General features: G+C 34.5%; 1 long non-coding RNA gene across 1 annotated transcript in view; it reads left to right on the forward strand.

The window, feature by feature from the left end:
• Positions 1-738: 738 nt before the first annotated feature.
• Positions 739-16062, forward strand: part of LOC307195393 — a 365482-nt gene continuing 350158 nt past the window's right edge. Inside the window, exon 1 of the long non-coding RNA XR_013830825.1 lies at positions 739-1472. This is a non-coding gene — a long non-coding RNA (uncharacterized lncRNA). The remainder of the gene's footprint in view (positions 1473-16062) is intronic.

Raw genomic sequence — 16062 nt, forward strand, 5'->3', positions numbered from 1 at the left:
AGGCATATACACTTTAAGAATTGTATATCTTCTTGGAGAATTAACTCCTTTATCATTATGTAATGTGCTTCTTTATCTCTGATAACTTTCCTACTTTGAAGTCTGCTCTGTCTGAAATTAATATAGCTAATCTTGCTTTCATTTGATTAGTGTTAGAATGGTACATTTCTCTGTACCTTCAATTTTTATCTGTGTGTTTTTATATTTAAAATGGGTTTCTTGTAGACAGCATACAATATGTTGATGCACTCTACAATCTCCGTTTTAATTGGTGCATTTAGACTGTAGATGTTCAAAATTATTACTGATATAATTGTATTAAAATCTAACATACTCATTAATGTTTGTTGGCCTTGTTCTTTATTTCTATATTTGTCATTCACTAGTTTTCTGCCTCCGGTGATTTTACTTGAGCATTTTATATGATTTCATTTTCTCTTCTTCATTAACGTATCAGTTATACTTTTCTTTTAGTGTTCACCCTAGAGTTTGCAATATACATCTACAGTTAATTCCAGTCCACTTTCCAATAATACCATATTACTTCACAGGTAGTATGAGTACCTTATAATGACAAAATAATGCTAATTTCTTCCTCCTGTGCCTTATAGCATTGCTATCACTCATTTAACTTATATATAACCATGCACAGGTGTGTGTATATATATAATTGAATACATGGTTGCTATTATTGTTTTGAACAAGCTGTTACCTTTTAGATCAATTAAGAATAAGAAATATTCTGGTGAGGTGTGGGGAGAGGGGAAGCGTTCTGCAGTCCTATGATTAAGTCTCTGTTTTTTAGTGAGCCTGTGCTTCTGGACTGTGAACTTTACAAGTATTTCTGTTTTTTTCTCCCCCTTTAAGTAGCACAGGTGGCTAGAGTAGGCTGGATTTGGCTATTTTTCCTTCCCCAGGTCAATTAGGCTCTGCTTAACTAGTTTCTCCTGAGGGCAGACCTTATTAAGAAGAACAGAGTGCTCTGGTTTATTTCAAAATTGTTCCTTTTCCCTTCCCAAGGACAGAAGCCAGAGAGGGTTTTTCTCCAATATTTACTGGGAATATCTGGTGGAGCTTCTGGGGGTAAATCTCACAATATTTTAGGGGGCCTGTATGACTGGATCCCCCAGGATTTTTTTTTTTTTTTTTGCCGTACGCGGGCCTCGCACTGCTGTGGCCTCTCCCATTGCGGAGCACAGGCCCCGGACGCGCAGGCTCCGTGGCCATGACTCACGGGCCCAGCCGCTCCGTGGCGCGCGGGATCCTCCCGGACGCCGGGGCACAAACCTGCATTCCCTGCATGGGCAGGCGGACTCTTAACTACTGCGCCACCAGGGAAGCCCACCCCCCAGGATTTTTTAACTCTCAGAGTTGTCCACGCTGGGTCTTCAGTAATTCTCCAGTTATAGTTCAGTATTTCCTGCCTCGATGCTGGTTCCTGCTGTGGTTTCTGCTAGCAAGTCTCTGCTCAGGTAAGTCATGATTCCCTGTATTTGCCTGACTCTCCAATCTTGGGGGCAGCAATTTGCCCTGTGTCTTCCCTTCTCTTAGGGATCCAAGGAAGGGTTGGTTTTTCAGTTTATTTAACTTTCTACTTCTTGTTAGGACTGAGGGGTGATTTCCAAGCTCCTTACATGCAAAACAGGAAACTGAAAGTTCCTTCTTTAAATTTTTTAATGATTTTGTGGGCTTCAAGAAATCGTTATATCATGTAGTCTTTTTTTTTCCTTCTAAACATTTTACAGCTTTATTTTTCATATTTAGGCCTAAAAATCCTAGAATTGAAATAATTTATAAAATTTAGAATTTATTTTTGTATGTAGCATGAGTTAAAGATCTACTTTTATTTTTATGTGTGTCCAAGTATACTAGAAAAAAATTACTAGATGATCCATTCTTGACCAATTGCTTTACAGTATCATCTCCATAACGTATCAGCATCCCATATAGGGGTTTATTCATGTTCTATTGCTTCGTCTATTGATCAAAAGTCTTTCAACCCCATGCTGAAATTATTACATTTCCATAATCAATATTAACATTTCATACAAAAGCCTCCAAACTTGCATAGTTTCTCAGGATTGCTTGAGTGTATTTTTGGCTCTTTCTCTTCATATTTTCCTATAATCACATGAAAAAATTCATCGAAAAAAATGTTGAATTCTTAGTAAATATTCAGTGAACTTGAATATTAATTTTAGATGAATTGATTCTTTTTTACGTTATCACTCCTTTTTATCTAAGAGCATAATATAAAATCTCCGTTCATTTAAAAATTTTGTGACTTAACTTTTAATACTTTCTAATAGTCCCTGTAATAATCTTCCATATATTGTGTTAGATTTTTTATGATGTAACCTGTATTGTTGCTACTGTTGAAGACATTATCTTTCAATTTTAAACACTTTTTCTGTTTTTGCTTGTATACGGAAGTAGATGTAATTGCTAGTATATTGACCACAGCTACAATTTAATTAATTGTGCACTCATTTTTTTCCCCAGTGATTTGTCTTAGATGTATATTTCAACAGTCTTACCACCTTAAATAATGGTCATTTGTTTCTTCTCAGTCCTTACACACTGCATTATTATCTTTTTCTTTCTTATTTTCTGTAATGTTAACTAGAAACACTGATAGTGGGCATTCTTGTCTTGTTTCTGATTTTCATCAGAATACTTTAAATGGTGCACAATTACAAATGGTACGTGACGTGGATGTTGTAGGTAAGATTCATCATATTGAGAAAGTTCCTTTCTTGCTAAAAGATTAAATCACGCACAGCTCTTGAATATTATAAAATATATTTTCAGTAGCTATTGAAATGATTGTACATATATGCGCATATACATTTATATATGCTTATTATATAATTTGAATTTATATAATTATATTGTCGAGATTTTTGAAGAGTCTCAAATTTTACCCTATTTGCCTATTACTGATTCAGAGATGATGGCAGAATACAGGATACCCTTGAGTCAGAGACAAAGGGCTTTCTCAAGGCAGAGCAGGCAGTATGAGCATCAGCATGTCTGTGCTGTTTCCCCCTTGCTCCCAAGCCCCACTCGGTGATGTGAGGGGCCCACAATCCTAAGAACACAGCGGGTTTGTGTCACAGTTTAGGAATATAGGGCAAGGGCTCAGCAATTTTTGATTAAGGAGCAGACATGGTAGCAAGCCAAAACAAGCCGATCCTTCTACCCCATAGAATGAGCAGTTACAAAGTAGTCAGGCTTCAGTTGCCTTGACCTCCTTATTTGCTTGTGTGACCAGCTACAGAAATTCTTCTTAACATATGTAAATTGAATATAATGATATAATATTGGATGTATTTTGCTAACGTATTGTTGAGGACTTTTGCAAAAATGTTAATCTATAAGATGGGCTTCTAATGTCCCTTATTAATACTCTTCTTGTATGGTGTAGATAATATAAATGAGCTTATTAGCCTCATAAAATGAAATGGGTTGGATTTTTCCTTTTCCTGTTTCCTAGAAGAATTTACAAAAAACTGGAATGTATTCTTTTTCAAAACTTTGATAGGAGTAATTAATTAGTTCTTTGGGAAAGATATATAACTGCTAATTAATCATCTACATGAGTTGTCTTTTTTCAGTAAATTTATTACATTCTAATATAGATCATTATAAATGATGTTTATTCAGAAATTTTCATCCTGTTCTTTGTTTTACAGTGTTATTATGAAGTATAGTATATATGTACAGGCATAGAAAGAGGATGAATTTAGAATGTAAGAAGTATTTTACAAATTTATAATACTTGGTTGGACCAGCCACTCTGACCAAAGTTTACATATTTTATCTGTCTTGTTTAGAGAATTATTAAGAGATTATTTCATGAGAGCTTTCATTCAACTGCTTTAGTAACAAAGCTTTACAGTTGGGCTTTATGAAGTTTGCATTTACTAGAAAATGGAAGAATAACATTCTTTTAATTTTGACATTCTACAAAGACCAGGAATGCTACTTGTGTAATGCTATCTTTGAGGGAATAAGCTATATGCAAAATTGTCCCTGAGTTTTCAGAGCTTCATTGGAGTATGCTCTAGTTTGTAACACATTGATCATATTGTGGGTTTATACACTGGCTTAACTGGGCATAGTCAAAATTTTTTAAATCTGAGGTTCATTTTATTCTTCTGGGGTTTGATAGAATGATTTAAGAACACTCCAGTGGAACACATAATGACCTATTATACTCATGTCCATTTTATGTAGATATTAACAATAGTAACTGCAACAGGACCTTGAAGTTAATTACAGAAATCAGAAAAACAATGAGATTACTAAGATAACTCTAGATAGTTACTGAAGTATTTTCCAAATTATTAAGTCTCTTAGAGTTCTAACCAATATAAGATGTATGGTAAACACTCCTGATGGTGGCCATCATGATGTTTGCTTCATAAGGTAAAAACTTTAGAAAGCTAGGGGTTTTATTTTCATCTGTTTACAGAGACATGAAAAAAAATACTTGGGGAGAGGAGACCATTATGGGAAGCTTGAGGATTACCCCAAGTTTGAGAATTGTCCCAATGATAAATAGATTGACTGAATTACCAACTGTATTGCCTCTTTGTAAGTTAGCTTTTCTTGTGAATGACTTCTAACCTAATTTTGTCTGTGGCCAAGAAGGTGGTTTATAATATATTTCCCTTTAAATTGCTGAGACTTGTTTGATTATCTAATACATGGTCAGGTTTTGAAATGTTCCATGTATACTAGTAGAGAATGTGTATTCTATAATTCTTGGGTATAATGATTATATGTACCCCCCAGAACAAACTATGAACTGTATGGTCCTAATCTACTACATTTTTTCTGATTTTTGTTAGTTTGATCTTGAATTACTGAAGAAATAAATGACAGATAACATGACTTTCTCTTTGAGGATATCTCACATTTTCCTCATATATTTGAAACTATACCTATATGTATTTATAATTTTCTATATCATATACAAGATAAATTGAGGTACATTTCCTCTATTTTCTTTTTTTTGTATATTATGTATAAGACAGGGAATATATTTCTTAAAATGTTGGAGTATAGAGTTTGCTACTTCTGTCTATTTAGTAGTATTTTCATTTGAGCTGTTTTTCTTCTTAGTCCAATTTTTTAAATTTAACTTTCCCCAAATTAATAAACTTCATCTAGATTATTAAATTAATTGGCATATTTTTTTTGCATTTTTTTCATTTTAAAATAATTCTTGTCAGAGATACCTCTTGACAATAATTCATTCATACTATATTTATTGAATCCCTAGCATATGAAAATAGCCTGTTCATGCCTTTATGAAACTTATATTCTATTGGTAATGATGGATGATGATAAAAATAGAGATTTAAACATACAACTTGTAATAATGATAAGTGGTTTTGAAAGCAATGTATGCAGGATAGTGGAAGAAAAGGAAATGCAAGAGAGAAGCATTTAGTGGTTTTGTTATTCAACAGAGGGTATTCGGAAAAGGCTCCTTAATAAGATATACTTGTCAAAAGCCTTCAGGAGGTGATGGAGGGAGCCATCCAATTATCTGGACAAAAACCCTACCTGGCTGGGAAGCACTAAGGGCAAAGGACTGAGGATGGGGAATTTTTGGTGAGTTAGTGGAACAGTAGGAGGGCAGTGCAGCTGAGTAATGAAGTTAATAAAAGGAGAGCAGTTGGAAGATGAGGTCAAAGAGACAGGGGCTTGAGGGCTGCTTAAACTATTGTAAGGCTCTCACTCAAAATAGTTCTGGAATGTATGATACATTTTGTTTTCTCTAGCTGTGCTGGTTTCCCAGCACAAATAATAACAAATTACTGTAATCTGGGTATCTTAAAATAACAAAGTCATTCTTTAATAGTTCAGGAGGCCAGAGTCTGAAATCAACATGTCAGCAGGTTGGTTCCTTCTGGAGGCTCTGAGGAAGAAACCATCCCAAGCTTCTCTTTTAGCTTTTGATGATTTCTGGACATTCTTAGTGTTTGTTCCTTGCCTCTTTCAGGTTCTGGTATCTCTAGGCACTCCTTGCTGTGTGGGAACAGAACTCCAATTTCTGCTTCCATCTTCAGATGAACTTCTTCCCTGTATGAGTCTCTGTGTGTCCTCTCCTCTTCTTACAAGGACACCAGTCACTGGATTCAGGGCCCATCCTAATTCAGTATGATCTCATTGCAAATAATTACCTCAGTAAGGACCCTATTTCCAAATAAGGTCACATTCTACATGAATTTAGAGGAGAGGGGACTATTCAACCCACGACACTAGCCAAAGATGAATCAAGTACAGTTTCCTTCCCAGAGTCCACTCCACTCTGCAGGAAACATCTACCATTGCTTGCTGTCAGCAGTATTTCAACCAGCACCCCCTGTATTGCTCTCTGCCTGGTCTGCCTTCAGGGAACTCCAGCCTTGTTATTCTCTGGAGGAGTTTCTAGCTGAAGGTCAAACACCAATCCAACCCCCACAAACTACAGCAGATACAGGTCTGATTCTTGTCATATTCTGCTCTTTAGTTTAATGGCGTTGGGGCTCAAAGATTCCTGTATCTCAGCCAGTATTCATCCAGGGAGGAGGGGCTGGTCTTCCCTCTTGTAAAGCATCTCAACTGTGTACATGGTAAGAAGCGAGGGGAGGGAATGCACAACATTCAGGCAGCTTTCTGCAAAGTAATTCTCTCTTCTGACTTTCTCTACCAATCGGCCTATCATATGCCTTTAGGTGAGCTGAGGGATGAGGTATAGTTTTCCAGTTCTCTCTTAGTAAATTTTCAGAGGACCTGGCAACTCTTAGAACGTTCTGATCACTTTATACCCTTTGTTTTAAGCTCATGGCCCTCAGCCAAAACTGAGACAACCGAAAAAGTTTTATTTAACATTCTGATACAGAAGAACTAGAAAAAGGAACAAAGATGAGTTCTTGTCCATTGTTGTTGTACATTCACCCAATTCAGGGATCTTCAAGTTTATGAGAGTAATGTATCCCCAATCCTAGTATAAAACAACAGCAACATAAATACAGAGTGGCACATTGGAATTCCAGGATTCATAAACATCAAAACCTTTTATTGTCCTCAGTTTAATTAATGGGGCCTGAAATGAACACAGATCACATTGTAAGCAGTAAGAATGTTATAATATAAATTAGAACAAATTATATTGGTTATGAACACGTAAAGCTGTGAATGTTTTTCCAGCTGTTGGAGAATAGCAGTAAGACCGTTTTAACCCATTTTAAAGATGGTGAATCAAAGAATTGCATACTTCCCCAAAGACCAACCTAAGTAAAAATGGATGATCAACTAATAATTGTAAATAACTTTAAACTTTTGTCCTAATCATAGGATTTATACAAATTAACTATCAAACGTTCTAAAATATATAAAAACACAAAGCAATTCTATCAGATAAGTTTTAACATTTAAGATTTTGTTATATATTGTCCCACATTCATATATATATTTTTATTAAGGAGAATGTTTCATAAGGTTACATTTTACATTGGTTTGTTTATACCATACATGCTGTTTGCAATCTATTTTCTTAACCTATATGCTTAGTCCCAGCATTTTCCTGTGTCATTATATGCTCTTCTGAAGCATTACTTTCTTTTTTTACTTTTTATTGTAGAAAATTCAAAAATACACAAAAATAGAATAATATAAGTAGCAACATCATTTGTACATGCATGTTTCATCTATTGTCTTCCCAGTATTTTTTATTTGTTTGTTCCTGGAGTGTTATAAAGCAAATTTTAAATATAATATCATTTTATCTGTAAACACTTCAGTGTACATTTCTAATAGTAAGAACTTTTTGAAAATATAACTTTGATAATATAATTGCACCTTACAAAGTTAACAGTAATCTCCTAATATTAATTAATACACAGTGTTTGCTATTTCCCCACTTGTCTCAAACATTTATTTTTATGATTGGCTTGTTCAAATAAGGATCTAAACGACTGGCACATTGAATTCGTTGGTATGTTTTATAAGTCAGTATAAACCTTTTGTGACTTTATGTTCCTTTATTTTATTTTATTTTATTTTTTTTGTAAATACAGTTTTATTGGAACACCCCTACCCCATTCATTTTCAAATTTTCTATCTCTACTTTTTTTTTAACATCTTTATTGGGATATAATTGCTTTACAATGGTGTGTTAGTTTCTGCTTTATAACAAAGTGAATCAGTTATACATATACATATGTTCCCATATCTCTTGCCTCTTGCGCCTCCCGCCCTCCCACCCTCCCTATCCCACCCCTCCAGGCGGTTACAAAGCACCGAGCCGATATCCCTGTGCCATGCGGCTACTTCCCACTAGCTATCCACCTTACGTTTGTTAGTGTGTATATGTCCATGACTCTCTCTCGCCCTGTCACAGCTCACCCTTCCCCCTCCCCATATCCTAAAGTCCGTTCTCCAGTAGGTCTGTGTCTTTATTCCTGTCTTACCCCTGGGTTCTTCATGACATTTTTTTTTCTTCTTAAATTCCATATATTTGTGTTAACATACGATATTTGTCTTTTTCTTTCTGACTTACTTCACTCTGTATGACAGACTCTAGGTCTATCCACCTCATTACAAATAGCTCAATTTCGTTTCTTTTTATGGCTGAGTAATATTCCATTGTATATGTGTGCCACATCTATTTATCCATTCATCCGATGATGGGCACTTAGGTTGTTTCCATCTCCGGGCTATTGTAAATAGAGCTGCAATGAACATTTTGGTACATGACTCTTTTTGAATTTTGGTTTTCTCAGGGTATATGCCCAGTAGTGGGATTGCTGGGTCATATGGTAGTTCTATTTGTAGTTTTTTAAGGAACCTCCATACTGTTCTCCATAGTGGCTGAACCAATTCACATTCCCACCAGCAGTGCAAGAATGTTCCCTTTTCTCCACACCCTCTCCAGCATTTATTGTTTCTAGATTTTTTGATGATGGCCATTCTGACTGGTGTGAGATGATATCTCATTGTAGTTTTGATTTGCATTTCTCTAATGATTAATGATGTTGAGCATTCTTTCATGTGTTTGTTGGCAGTCTGTATATCTTCTTTGGAGAAATGTCTATTTAGGTCTTCTGCCCATTTTTGGATTGGGTTGTTTGTTTTTTTGTTATTGAGCTGCATGAGCTGCTTGTAAATTCTGGAGATTAATCCTTTGTCGGTTGCTTCATTTGCAAATATTTTCTCCCATTCTGAGGGTTGTCTTTGGGTCTTGTTTATGGTTTCCTTTGCTGTGCAAAAGCTTTGAAGTTTCATTAGGTCCCATTTGTTTATTTTTGTTTTTATTTCCATTTTTCTAGGAGGTGGGTCAAAAAGGATCTTGCTGTGATTTATGTCATAGAGTGTTCTGCCTATGTTTTCCTCTAAGAGTTTGATAGTTTCTGGCCTTACATTTAGGTCTTTAATCCATTTTGAGCTTATTTTTGTGTATGGTGTTAGGAAGTGATCTAATCTCATACTTTTACATGTATCTGTCCAGCTTTCCCAGCACCACTTATTGAAGAGGCTGTCCTTTCTCCACTGTACATTCCTGCCACCTTTATCAAAGATAAGGTGACCATATGTGTGTGGGTTTATCTCTGGGCTTTCTATCCTGTTCCATTGATCTTTCTGTTTTTGTGCTAGTACCATACTGTCTTGATTACTGTAGCTTTGTAGTATAGTCTGAAGTCAGGGAGCCTGATTCCTCCAGCTCCATTTTTCGTTCTCAAGGTTGCTTTGGCTATTCGGGGTCTTTTGTGTTTCCACACAAATTGTGAAATTTTTTGTTCTAGTTCTGTGAAAAATGCCAGTGGTAGTTTGATAGGTATTGCATTGAATCTATAGATTGCTTGGGTAGTAGAGTCATTTTCACAATGTTGATTCTTCCAATCCAAGAACATGGTATATCTCTCCATCTATTTGTATCATCTTTAATTTCTTTCATCAGTGTCTTATAATTTTCTGCATACAGGTCTTTTGTCTCCTTAGGTAGGTTTAATGTTCCTTTATTTTTTCATCCTGTTTTTTTGTAGAAAAGTAAATAGATCTTTGGAGTGCAGAATTTTCCACATTCTGGATATGACCAATTTCATTCTTATGTTGTCATTTGGCATGCTTCTCTCCCTACTGCATTTCCTGTAAACTACTATTTAGATCTTCAGTTTTGATTAGATACAAGTTCAATTTTTTACTGACAAGAATAATTTTTATGCAGTGCTATGGTCTTCCTATTGTGTCACATGAGATGAAATACAGTGTCTATCTTAACTACAGTTATATCACTTCCAATGACTGCCTAGAATTTAAATAATTGTAATATACTTTCCTTTTTTTAAAAAAAAGAATCCCTTATTCTGGATATTTGGAATCCAAAATGTGCTTCATGGAATTTGATAAAGTTATAGTATAAACAACATCTTCTAACAATGATAATTTTCTTACAAAGACATACATTATAAACAGAAAACTCAACTGAGGAATTTTGTAAGGCTTGTCTTCCTTTAGTAATTTCTCTACTCCTGGTCACATCCAATTTAAAATACAGAAAAATCTAGGATTTGGCTCCAATCCCCTGAATTAATGTCTGCATGGGAGGTGTAATATAACCTGGGAGTAACTCAAATATTGGCATTTATTATTGCTCAATTAAACTTTCAAACAAGTGTGTGGTCATATATACTAAGGAGGAGTTGTGATTTAGAATACAGTTAAATAATCATTAAATACTTAACAAAATCTACAGTTATGAATGCCTGCCTATAAATGATATTGAGGAGTTTCCTAATTATACTAGATTCTTCAGTATTTGCTGTTGAGAACTCTCTTCTGTATATGGTACAGATCCAGGGCAGAGTTGGTTGGTACCTCTATGCTACCTAGCCCTCAGTGGCTAAGAAAGCCTCACAATAACTACTAACATTTCACCTTAAGATTATCTCCTAACCCTGACTTGGAAATAAATGACAGGTCCTTGTTCTGAAAGCATGTTCAGACTGTTGCTTTCCAATTCCATGGGATGTTATTAATTTTTCTAATAAGCAATAAAATAGTTCAACAACAAGTGCCATGTGTGTAAGACCAAAGAGTACAATGTACGTGGGTCAGTGTTTTGGTCATATTCTTTTCTGTGTAAGCTGTGGACCTCCAAATCAAACGGTAGCTGAGCGGCAGATTCCTATGTCCGCAAGACTAACACTCTCTCAGTCTCTCATTCTTTTCTGCTTCTCTTATCTCTCTCGTTCCTTCTTTTCTCTGAAAATCAGCTTCAGTCTTTCAGATTAAGTCAATCTGTAACTATGACCTTTATCAGTTTGCTGATTGCTTTATCATAAGACAGTGATGGACTCTGATTCAAATGTAAAATTTTACCAGGCAAGAAGGAAGGAAGGAAGGAAATCTGGCAAATATGTGTTGGTTTAATTTTTGACAGAGGTGTCAAGGAAATGCAATAGAAAAGAACAATATTTTACAATAAATGGTGCTGAAATAACTAGACACCATATACCAAAAAAAAAAAAAGCAAACCTCAAACTACACACTCAGATAATTATACATAAATTAACTCAAAATGAACCATAGACTTAAAGATAACATGTAAAATTATAAAAATAGTAGAAGAAAGCATGGGAGAAAATCTTTGTAACCCTGGGTTAGATAAAGGCTTATTGGATGCAATACTAAAAGCCCAATATGTAAAGTGATAAATTGGATTTCATTAAAATTAAAAACTTCTGCTGTTTGAAAGATATAAAAATGAAAAGATAAGCTGCAGACTGGGAGAAAATATTTGCAAGTCATATATCTCAGAGAGGACTTGTATGCAGATTATATAGAGAACTCTCAAAACTCAATAATTGTAAAACAACCAATAAAAAAACTGAGCAAAAGATTTGAACAGACATTTCACCAAAAAAGATATATATTGATGGCAAATATGTGGCTGAAAGGAAGCTCAACTTCATTAGTTATTAGAGAAAGGCAAAATACAATGAGATACCACTGTTTACCTATTAAATTGGCTTAAAGCAAACAGACTGACAATTTCCAGCATCGTTAAAGATGTCCAAAGTGAAGTCTCTGATATACTCTTCATTATGTAATCTAAAAGAGTAATCAACTTTTCTCCTTCTTAATTTCCACATCTGTAAAATCTGGCTGTTAATACCTACCTAGTCTATGTATCCTATTGGGCTGCTGTGAGAAACAAATGCAAAACATGTAGGAAACATTTTGTAAAATACTAAGTACTTTACTAATGTAAGAGATATTGCAGTAGTATAACTTCAGTGAGGTTGATAGGAAAGATTCAAAACATAAATGCTGAAAGCATAATGATAATCCATTGGTATATGAGGGATATTTATATCATTTATTATACAGAATTCTTGAAAGATACTAAAGAACCATCATTATCAAGTAAACGTGGCAATGATCTTAATGCTAGCAATTGCTTTTTGATCATAAAATTATTGGCCCAGAATATCAAAAAAATGTTAGTAGCCAATTTAATGGTATGAATATTATATGTGTATAAACCATCTCTATGTGATATTCAAGGCAAATTGAGATATTAATCAATTATTTCAATGCTTGCCTTCAAAATAGCCTCATATTTAATAAAAATATTCATTATACAAATATATTTTCCTCTTCTTTGCTTCTGTATCTGATCAGTTACTATAAAGCAAACTGATAATACATTGAGCTGTACTGTTCTGCAAAGAAAAGATGAAAAGAAATAAAATGACGACTCCCAATCTAAAGAAAAAACTAAAATGTCAACAGTCCCTTGGTGACAGTTTTAAATGAATCTTTAAAAGAAGCTTATTTTGGAAAGCCTTCTGGTCACCTCCAATTACTATGGTTGCCTTAGTTGTGACAGCTGGTGTATAATCTTTGATTACGCTGTCATTAAAATGTCTTTTATACCTTTTTTTAATGCCATCAACACACCATTTGCTTTTCAAATCACACCCTAAAGTGGGTGGATCATGGGCACTGAGGTATCTATGAAGTTTCTAAGCCTCTTTCACACTTTTAGGAGCTGGTAAATTCAGACACAATGTGGGAATCTGATGCTGCTCCAGCTCTGACATACTAAACTTATCCTAGAATTTTTTTTAACATCAACTCACATTTTTAATATTTCTTTTTCTACTCTCTACCTCAACAGGAAAAACAGAAGTATTAATTTTATTAGAGTTCATCAATGTACCTTGTTGAAAATGGTAATAATGAGGTCAGGACAGAGGTGCAGCCACCAAGCACATCCATTACAGCTTCACAGGGAAAAACCACAATAGTTTCATAGCCTTAGACCACATCTTTAACCCAGTGAGCAGGCATGAAAATTTGCATCAGTGAAGCAGAGGAGCATGCAGATTCATCTCTGGTATGTGCAGGAAACTTAATGAGGAATCAGAGTGTCTTTTTTTTTTTTTTTTTTTTTTTTACCCTTTTCCCAATCATATGGTTTAAAAAATGAATTCAGGTATCTTCATTGAGTCCCAGTTTCTTTGAGAGTAAAATGAGGATAATAACTGCTCTTTTTACTTCTCGGAGTTGTTTGGATACACATATTGACACCATATAATAATCTGGAAAGCTCTAACATAATACATCCCTTGTGGTAGTGGTACCTCTACAAGTAAGCTAATCAGAACAGGTGTCCAGTTCCTAGTGGCTCAGCAACCTGGGTGCCACAGAAAGAGGACTGGCCAGGTCAGCTGAGGCAGTTCTGTGTCTGCTCGTGTCTTCAATTGCTCAGCCAGGCAGGAATCCACTTCAAATTTTCATTAGAAAGTAAAAGTTTTTTTAAAAAATCAGTTTTCAAAAACATTTTGAAAAAAGGATATTTACTATGATTCCATTTTTTCATTGGAGAGATTTTTAAATAGTTCGAAAGATAAAATAAAAAATTTAAGCATCTTAGTAAATTGTTTTCAATAAGAGATCTTTAGATACTTAATAGACTGAAATGTTGATAGAAATGGGGTTACAGAAGTTGCTATAAGATTTCAAGAAGCATGAAAGAAATATATTTAAAAGCTATAGTATCTTGCATTTTAATTATTTATGTTTTGCTTTTTGCTGTATAAACAGTGGTTTTCTAGTGCTGATTAAAATATCTGATTGGCAATGTCTTGGAATAATGCAAACCAAATAAACCTAAAAGTAATTGGATATATTAAGTTAGGAGATTAAAAAGTTTTAAATCATGAGTTTCATGTGAGAAATGTAATATGAGTTCTTTAATTGGAAAAAGGCTAGTAATCTCAATTTTAAACCTTAAGACAATTATCCATGAAGTGTGTTACAATTACATTATTTGAAATGAACCATCTATTTACTATATTATTTACTGCGTTTCTTAGTTTAAGCTCAGATTTCACTGAAGATTTCTAGGCTCTTTTTTGAGTATGGGAAACTTTCCAATCATCAAATGCTTATTGCTTTTAAGGTACATCCTTGTCAATATCTCTGCTATTTCACACTATATTTCCTCCACGGCTCATCATAAAGCACTTCTCCAGTTCCAGTGATTTACTCCTGGTGAATTTCTAAAATTGCATCATGAATTCCTTCATAGAGACTTCACTCTCTGTTAAACCCACACTGATTTTCCATGAAAAGTGCATTTGGAATTGGAATTTTCCCATCATTATATATAGTAAAGTCTCACGTAAAATATTGAAGTTCTGAACTAGTTCCCTTCTTACATATTAGATATTTAGAGGGCTTGTGATTATGAATGCAGCCTTTGCTTAAGTATATATTGGTTCTGAAATAGGTTCTCCTTTTTAACCATATTCCAAATAATAAAACCTATGTGAATTATTCATAATAAAGGGAGATGATTTTTTGGTGATATGTTAAAAATCATTCCAGAAAAGAATGAATTCTGAAAATCCTGCCATCTGTTACCAATTAAATTCAAAATTTGTAAATGACTGTTAAGTAGACAATGTAGTAAGTATAAAAAATGAGAATTATGATTGCTTTTAGGGAGTTTATTCTCTCTTTAGTAGAATAATTTAAGTATCTGCATAACTACTAATCAATATCCGATAAATGACTGAATAGAGACATTGGGAGACCCACGATGGATTTGGGATGATAGCACTCCTTGAAACTTTCTTAATTTCCAAAAAGAGTTTCCCTCAATGCTGTGGGATCTAAATGTTAAGAAATAGTGTTATAGAACAGGGACCTAATTTTAGCCACATTTATTGGTGTTTTGAACAGGGCTGTATTGTGTAGGTCTGTATTATTGATTGAGGGCAAGATAATTGTAACTTAAGGAATGGATATAGTATAAGCATTAGAGGGTTTTTCAAAAAGCATAAATCTTAATGTGTAAAATCATAAATAAGTTATTGACTGACCAAAGCAGTGTTTGGAAAACCAGCCAGATCCCAGGGTTGCTGGAAGGACCATTCACCATCCGTTTGAGGATCTGGAGGTCTGAATGTGATGACAAGTATATAGTCATGCAAGCAAAGGAGTAATGGCCCTTTCTCCTTGAGTTTGTGAAGCCTTGACCATTTTATAGTTATAAAGACTTGCAGATTACCTGTTTGGGGGCATGTGATGAGTCAGCACATATTGAGAGGATCATGAAGGAAAATGAGAGAATGGTATAAATAATATAAAAATGTGGAAGGAAGGAAGAATGAGGACAAAAAATCCTGCCTCTTTGTGAAGCTGAATCTTTGAGAATAGCACAATCTCTGTCTCTTGCATGGATTTATCTACTCATGACCACTGTTGATGGATTGTAATACCTGAAGGAGTCTCTAACAGTTGAATGAGTGTGTGCGTTTTCTTTTGGAATCAACAGATGCTCAAAATGGTATTATGAGTCTGCCACTTGTTATATTGTTTCTTTCTGACTATATCAATGTAACTCTTTTAAAACTTTGCTCAGCAATTATCTAATCCAGAAAGATAATGTTATGTTAAGGGCCACTCCTCTTTGCTACTAATGCACATTCAATTACAGCACTTACTAAATTCTGTTGATTAAACCCTGGCTTAAAATTTTGGTGGCGAATG

Source organism: Stenella coeruleoalba, assembly GCF_951394435.1.
Source record: "Stenella coeruleoalba genome assembly, chromosome: 12".
NCBI lineage: Eukaryota > Metazoa > Chordata > Mammalia > Artiodactyla > Delphinidae > Stenella > Stenella coeruleoalba.